General features: G+C 46.2%; 1 long non-coding RNA gene across 1 annotated transcript in view; it reads right to left on the bottom strand.

Annotated features, from left to right (window-relative positions):
* Positions 1–202: 202 nt before the first annotated feature.
* The window catches only part of LOC130709244 (uncharacterized), a 37,533-nt gene continuing 29,731 nt past the window's right edge, over positions 203–8,004 (bottom strand). Inside the window, exon 3 of the long non-coding RNA XR_009009753.1 lies at positions 203–288. This is a non-coding gene — a long non-coding RNA (uncharacterized LOC130709244). The remainder of the gene's footprint in view (positions 289–8,004) is intronic.

Below are 8,004 nucleotides of genomic sequence, written 5' to 3'. Positions count from 1 at the left end.
TGAGGACATTGTTAAAAGTGTTAATACTCATAGTCTGATTTAGTAGGTCTGGGGTGGGGCCCAAGATTTTGCATCTCTCACAAGCTCCCACGCAGTGATAACTGGAACCAGCTCATTCTGGCTTGCAAGAGCGATTGTTGTATTTTTAAGAATTTTGTAAATCAGTTATTAAGTAGTCATTATTAAAAATTTAAGGGACTTGCCTGGCAGTCCAGTGGTTAAGACTTCGCCTTCCAATGCAGTGGGTGCAGGTTCGATTTCTGGCTGGGGAGCTAAGATCCCACATGCCTTGCGGCCAAAAAACCAAAACATAAAACAGAAGCAATATTGTAACAAATTCAATATAGACTTTAAAAATAGTCCACATCAAAAAAAAATCTTAAAATATAAAATAAAATAAATTTTAAAAAATAAAAATTTAATTATATAAACTTATAATTAAATAAATTATATTTAAAAGAGATAACAAATACTGGAAACTCATCATTTCCTAATTATTACACATTTTACCATTATCTATACTCTTGAGATTATACGTACATATATATCAGTACAGTGGGAATTCTATCCAATGGTGTGGTACTACACAACTCTTTCCAATTTTGCATTCAGTGACATTGAAACCACACCCCATAGGTTAATAGAAGCTGGTGACTAACAGAAATTCCTGAGCTTGTCTTACAGAACAGCAGGTAAGGGAACAGCTTGTTAAAACCCCTCTGCTTGAAACCTGCCTTTACTGATTAAGCTCTCTTTAGTTATGTTTTTTACTTTCTTTAACTGCCTACCCTCCATGCTTCATATACCTTAGTAATATATTGCAAGACTCCTTAACCACCCCTGCAGACAGTAATACCTCTGACGCATGGGTTGCCGTAGTAATGGAGGCTTAAGCTGTTTTTCAGAAACTTGGAGTCAGCTCATGTCCAGTTCGGGACGGCTAAGACTGGTTGGGACCACTGATCTTAAAACTGGGCCTGCACAAATGTCCAATGAACAACCTTTTGACATCAGAGGGCCCAAAACTCCACCCTCAGATCATGCTAAGTGCCTCCATTTTTTGAATATGCGTCCCATGAAGAAGCATAACCCAGATATGCCTGCGCAGAACACCAACTACCTCACCCTTTCTCTACCTCCCATCACCTTTTTCCACGTGTAAGAATACCCTGCTTCTTTATCCCATAAATATCCCAAGGTCCTTGCCTTCGAGGAGGCGGATCTGAGACTTTTTCTCCGGTCTCCTCACTTGGCTGCCTTGAGAATAAACTCTTTCTCTGCTGCAAACCTTGGTGTCTCGGCGTTTGGCTTGCTGAGAGTTGGGTAAACAAACCTGGTTCAGTTACATCACATCAGTAACACGAAAATGTAGCCAAAGTGGAGGCTGCAGAAAGCCGGCTATTAATCATTTATCAAGCACACCACTGCTCTGGGATATAGAGCGCTCGTCTAGGGCATGGGATCAGAAGGGGGGAAAGTTTTAAGAGTGAGAGAAGGAAGAACTGCCGAACACGAACGCTATGAACATTGAATAGAAATTCTGCCCCACTAAGGTTTTCTGAATTTCTAACTTGTTAGTGGCAGGTAGTGCTTAATAAATCTTTACCAGCTCTACGGACGAATGAATGCTGTAAAGAAGAACCAAGAAGTTTCCACTGGAAAACACAGGATGACCCGCCTCACTTCCCACGTGAGCTGGGGTAAAAGAATCGGGTGTGTGCTCCTGGGGGCCCTGGCAGGGGAAGCCCAGGGCTGGTCCTCTCCCTCCCTCCCACCTCAACATTTCCTGTAGGATTTTGGTTCCCGTATCTGGGAGCCAGTATTTATTTAACTCCTCCCCTGGAGTTCAGCAAGAACTACTCAGCAAGAAAAGCCCAAGGCTGCCCAAACCACTGGCCAAGTAAACAAGCGGACAGCCGGCACCCAGCAGACTCCGGGACCCAGCGCCAGCCACAGTCTGGGAAAGGCTCCACCCACACCCACACCCTCTCCAGCTCTGTTCTGCACTCTCTTAGAGCCATCCATCAGCTCTAACTCCCTACTCCCCATCCAGGGAGCATCAGCTGAGCCTTGTCTGGGTGCTGGCATCATTGTAGGTGATGGAGACCCAGAGTGTGGGACAATCTACTCCAAGAGCTTATACTTGGTGAGGGAGGAAGTTGATGAACAAGTGTTTGTATCACCCTAACATTCATATGGTGAAACCCTAATTACCCCCAAGTGACGGTGTTTGGAGGTGGGGCCTTTGAGACGTAATTAGGGCTAGAATAGGTCAAGGGTGGGGCCTTCACGATGGGATTGGTGCCCTTATAAGAAGAGGAGGAGACCCAAGATCTCTCTGCCTGCCTGCACCCAGGAAGGCCATGTGAGGGTCCAAGGAGAAGGCAGACCATGAAGAGAGCCCTCCCCAAGAGCTGAATCTGCTGGCACCTTGATCTTGGACTTCCAGTCTCCAGAACCGTGAGAAATAAATGTCTGTTGTTTAAGCCACGCAGTCCATGGTCATTTGTTATGGCAGCTCGAGCTGACGAAGATACGAGGAAGCCAATATAAGTCAGATGGTGACAGCGCTAGGGAGAGGATGTAGGTTAATGGGAGCAAGTGATGGGGGCGAGTGGTATTTATGGAGGGTAGTCAGGAGGGCCTCTCTGAGGAGGTGACATGGGAGCAGAGGCCTGTATGAGGGCTGAGTCTTAGAATATCTAGGGAAGAATATTCAAGGCAAAGAGAGCTACACAGAAATACCTGAGTGGGTGCACACCCGTTGGGCTCACGGCAGCCCCAAATGAAGGGAACAGAGAAGCATGATTGGAGCCGAGGCCAGTATGGCCAGGGGACCCATCATGAAGGGTTTTATGGGCTGGTGAAAGGAAATTAGCATTTATTCTGGGAGAGATGAGGAGCCACTGGAAAGTTTTGAGCAAGGAAGGGACATGATCTGATTTATGTTCTAAGAGGATCATTCTGCAGGCTCTGTTGAGAACAGACAATGGGCGAGGTGGTGTGTGAAGAAGCACGGAAACCAGGTAGGGAGCTAACGCATAAGTTCAGGCAAGGGCTTCCCTGGTGGCACAGTAGTTAAGAATCCTCCTGCCAATGCAGGGGACACGGGTTTGAGCCCTGGTCCAGGAAGATCTCACATGCCACAGAGCAACTAAGCCCATGTGCCACAACTAGTGAGCCTGTGCTCTAGAGCCCACGAGCCACAACTACTGAAGCCTGCGTGCCACAACTACTGAAGCCTGTGCACCTAGAGCCCGTGCTCCGCAACAAGAGAAGCCACCACAATGAGAAGCCCGCGCACTGCAACAAAGAGTAGCCCCCGCTCACCGCAACTAGAGAAAGCCCGTGCAGCAACGAAGACCCAACGCAGCCAAAAATAAATTAATTAAATAAATAAATTAAAAAAATAAAAGGTCAGGCAAGTGGTGGTGGCGGCTCAGACCAGGATAGTGGCAGTGGAATCAGGGTCCTGGTTCTATTTATTTATTTATTTATTTTATTTTTTTTGGCCACACTGCATGGCTTGCAGGATCTTAGTTCCCCAACCAGGGATCGATTGAACCCGTGCCCCCTGCAGTGGAAGCACAGAGTCCTAACCACTGGACCACCAGGGAATTCCCCCGGTTCTATTTTGAAGGCAGATCTGACCAGACGTGCTGATGAAGTCTTTATGGGGCATGAGAGAAAGAAAGGGTCAAGGATGACCTGAGGTTTGTGATCTCAGTGGCTTGAGTCTGTATGACATCATGCCATGAAGACAGGACCCTGTCTTATTCTTCCTGACTGTATTCCTCAGGGGAGACAGGGGGCACAGTGCCCGGCCAATGATCAGAGACAGAGGAAGGAATCCAGGAAGAGAGGGGAGGCCTGGGGGGATGGGTGGGTGAAGGCAAGGGTACTCACACCATTGATATCCACAAAGTCCTGCCTCCCCAGAAAGTCTTCCTAGAATGACCCAAAGAGCACTGGCGGCTGGCCCGGCCCTTCCCAGGGGTTATTCTCACACCCGTCTGCCGTCCCAACCCCAGCTCTCATCCTTGCACCAAAGCAGTGTGCTAGCCTGTTTGAGAACTGGTTTTACCACTTTTACTTCACCACTGGGTTGATCCTCACAGGGTTAGGCTGTAGCTTTGACCACTGTAACAGACAACCGAAATGACAGAAAGCCTTTCTCCTCGGCTACTACTCAGTAGGTAAGTCATCCAGGCTACAGAGACCTGACACCATCTATTTCTGCTCTGCCATCCCTCCCCCCCCGGGGACCTGGCCGTATCTCATGGTCTCAGACAGCTTCTCACCACATCCGTGCCCTGGACAGCCAGGAGGGGGAAGGAAGGAGTGGGCAGGGTTGTGGCAGAGACAGCGCTGCCCTTTAAGGACACGCTTTTATCCCACTGGCCAGAACTGGACTGTATGGCCCAAGGAGGCTGGGAAACAGAGACTGGATTCTGGGACCTCATGTCCCCATCTGGATCCACTGGCTGTGGAGGAAGGGAAGGAGAATGTGGGCAGGTGGCAGCTCTGCCTGTGGGTCCCCAAAGCAGTTGAAGGTCAATGCCTTGAAGCTCAATTCCTACTCCTTGTGTGAGCCGCTAAGGATAGGGTCCAGCTCAATCCCTTTCATTTTTCGTACAGAATTTTTCACCATACGAGGCATGTTCACCTATGAAATTGTACTTGATTTCACCACACCTTGTTAGGGAGGTAGTTGTATCAGACTTTACCCACAAGAGAACCAGGGCTTAGAGAGGTGGGAGGGTTTGCACAGGGTCGCAGGCTGGTGGACCTCTGGGGTTTGAACTCTGACCTTCTCTCCAGATTCCTTGCCCTCACTCCTCACTAACAGGGCATTTAATGGATTATTATTGTGATGTGGGGCACAGGTGACCCCCACCACCAACACCACCACTAGAATCTTTCAGGAAAGATAGCTGCTAAGAGACAGATGCAACTTGCTAGAACCCAGGCAATGCCATCAAGCTTGTGGAAGAAGAGGCTCTACCCCCCTTGCACACCAGTGTGTGCGACATGGACGCAGAGGACGCAGAATCAAGCCGTCAGTACCCATCAGCTGACAAGCCCAGGGCAGACGGCCTCCTCGCCTACAGCAGCCTCTGGGATTATGGGTTGGCGTCTGTGCCAACCAGTTGTGAAATAGGTTTATTATCACCAGTCATGAGTCCCAGAGTGTCCTGTCATGCTGGAGAGGCTCTCAAGTTGCACTTCAACTAAAGAAAACAAGCCAATCATACCCCTCCCAGCAGCTCCCAGCTGGTGAAGAGAGAGCCCTAAAGACACCAAGAGGGACTTCCCTGGCAGTCCAGTGGTTAGGACTCCGTGCTTCCACTGCAGGGGGCATGGGCTCGATTCCTGGTCAGAGAACTATGATCCCACATGCTGTGTGGAGCAGCAAGAAAGGAAGGAAGGGGAGGAGGGAGGGAGGAAGGAAGGAAAAGAGGGAGGGAGGAAGGAAGGAAGGAAGAACATTCACAGAAAGATAGACAAAATGAAAAGGCAGAGGACTTTGTACCAGATGAAGGAACAAGATAAAACCCCAGAAAAACAACTAAATGAAGTGGAGATGGACAACCTTCCAGAAAAAGAATTCAGAATAATGATAGTGAAGATGATCCAGGACCTCGGAAAAAGAATGGAGGCAAAGATTGAGAAGATGCAAGAAATGTTTAACAAAGACCTAGAAGAATTAAAGAACAAACAAACAGAGATGAACAATACCATAACTGAAATGAAAAATACACTAGAAGGAATCAATAGCAGAATAACTGAGGCAGAAGAACGGATAAGTGACCTGGAAGACAGAATGGTGGAATTCACTGCCACGGAACAGAATAAAGAAAAAAGAATGAAAAGACATGAAGACAGCCTAAGAGACCTCTGGGACAACATTAAACACGCCAACATTCACATTACAGGGGTCCCAGAAGGAGAAGAGAGAGAGAAAGGACCTGAGAAATATTTGGAGAGATTATAGTCAAAAACTTCCCTAACATGGAAAAGGAAATAGCCACCCAAGTCCAGGAAGCACAGAGTCCCAGGCAGGATAAACCCAAGGAGAAACATGCTGAGACACATAGTAATCAAACTGACAAAAATTAAAGACAAAGAAAAATTACTGAAAGCAACAAGGGAAAAACAACAAATAACATACAAGGGAACTCCCATAAGGTTAACAGCTGATTTCTCAGCAGAAACTCTACAAGCCAGAAGGGAGTGACACGATATATTTAAACTGATGAAAGGGAAGAACCTACAACCAAGATTACTCTACTCGGCAAGGATCTCATTGAGATTCAACGGAGAAATCAAAAGCTTTACAGGGCTTCCCTGGTGGCGCAGTGGTTGAGAGTCTGCCTGCCAATGCAGGGGACACGGGTTCGAGCCCTGGTCTGGGAGGATCTCACATGCCACGGAGCAACTAGGCCCGTGAGCCACGGCTGCTGAGCCTGCGCGTCTGGAGCCTGTGCTCCGCAACAAGAGAGGCCGTGGCAGTGAAAGGCCCACGCACCGCCATGAAGAGTGGCCCCTGCTTGCCGCAACTAGAGAAAGCCCTCGCACAGAAACGAAGACCCAACACAGCCAAAAATAAATAAATAAATAAATAAATAAATTTATTTAAAAAAAGCTTTTCAGACAAGCAAAAGCTAAGAGAATTCAGCACCAACAAACCAGCTCTACAGCAAATGCCAAAGGAACTTCTCTAAGTGGGAAACACAAGAGGAGAAAAGGACCTACAAAAACAAACCCATAACAATTAAGAAAATGGTAATAGGAACATACATATCGATAATTACCTTAAACGTGAATGGATTAAATGCTCCAACCAAAAGACAACTTTTGTATCACTGAATGGATACAAAAACAAGACCCATATATATGCTGCCTACAAGAGACCCACTTCAGACCTAGGGACACATACAGACTGAAAGTGAGGAGATGGAAAAAAATATTCCATGTTGGGGCTTCCCTGGTGGCGCAGTGGTTAAGAATCCGCCTGCCAATGCAGGGGACACGAGTTCAAGCCCTGGCCCGGGAAGATCCCACATGCCGCAGAGCAACTAAGCCCGTGCGCCACAACTACTGAAGCCCGCGCGCCTAGAGCCCATGCTCCGCAACGAGAGAAGCCACCGCAATGAGAAGCCCGCGCACCGCAACGAAGAGTGGCCCCCGCTCACCGCAGCTAGAGAAAGCCCGTGCACAGCAATGGAGACCCAACACAGCCAAAAATGAAAGTAAAAAAAATAAATAAATTTAAAAAAGAAGAAGAAGAAGAAGAAGTGGTGTGTTACACTTAAAAAAAAAAAAAAAAGACTATTGCATTGGCATAATTTAAAAAAAAATATATTCCATGCAAATAGAAATCAAAAGAAAGATGGAGTAGCAATACTCATATCAGATAACATAGACTTTAAAACAAAGAATGTTACAAGAAACAAGGAAGGACACTACATAATGATCAAGGGATCAATCCGAGAAGAAGATATAACAATTATAAAGATATATACACTCAACATAGGAGCACCTCAATATGTAAGGCAAATGCTAACATCTATAAAAGAGGAAATCGACAGTAACACAATAATAGTGGGGGACTTTAACAACTCACTTACACCATTGGACATATCATCCAGACAGAAAATTAATAAGAAAACAAAAGCTTTAAATGACACACAATAGACCAGATAGATTTAATTGATATTTATAGGACATTCCATCCAAAAACAACAGATTACACTTTCTTCTCAAGTGCACATAGAACATTCTCCAGAACAGATCATATCTTGGGTCCCAAATCAAGCCTTGGTAAATTTAAGAAAACTGAAATCATATCAAGTTTCTTTTCCGACCACAATGCTATGAGATTAGAAATCAATTACAGGGAAAAAAACGTAAAAAACACAAACACATGTAGGCTAAACAATATGTTACTAAATAACCAAGAGATCAAAGAGGAAATCAAAAAATACCTAGAGACAAATGACA

This window comes from Balaenoptera acutorostrata, chromosome 11 (genome assembly GCF_949987535.1).
Source record: "Balaenoptera acutorostrata chromosome 11, mBalAcu1.1, whole genome shotgun sequence".
Classification (NCBI taxonomy): Eukaryota; Metazoa; Chordata; class Mammalia; order Artiodactyla; family Balaenopteridae; genus Balaenoptera; species Balaenoptera acutorostrata.
Note: the sequence above shows the minus strand (reverse complement) of the source record. Positions and strands in the feature narration are given on the sequence as shown.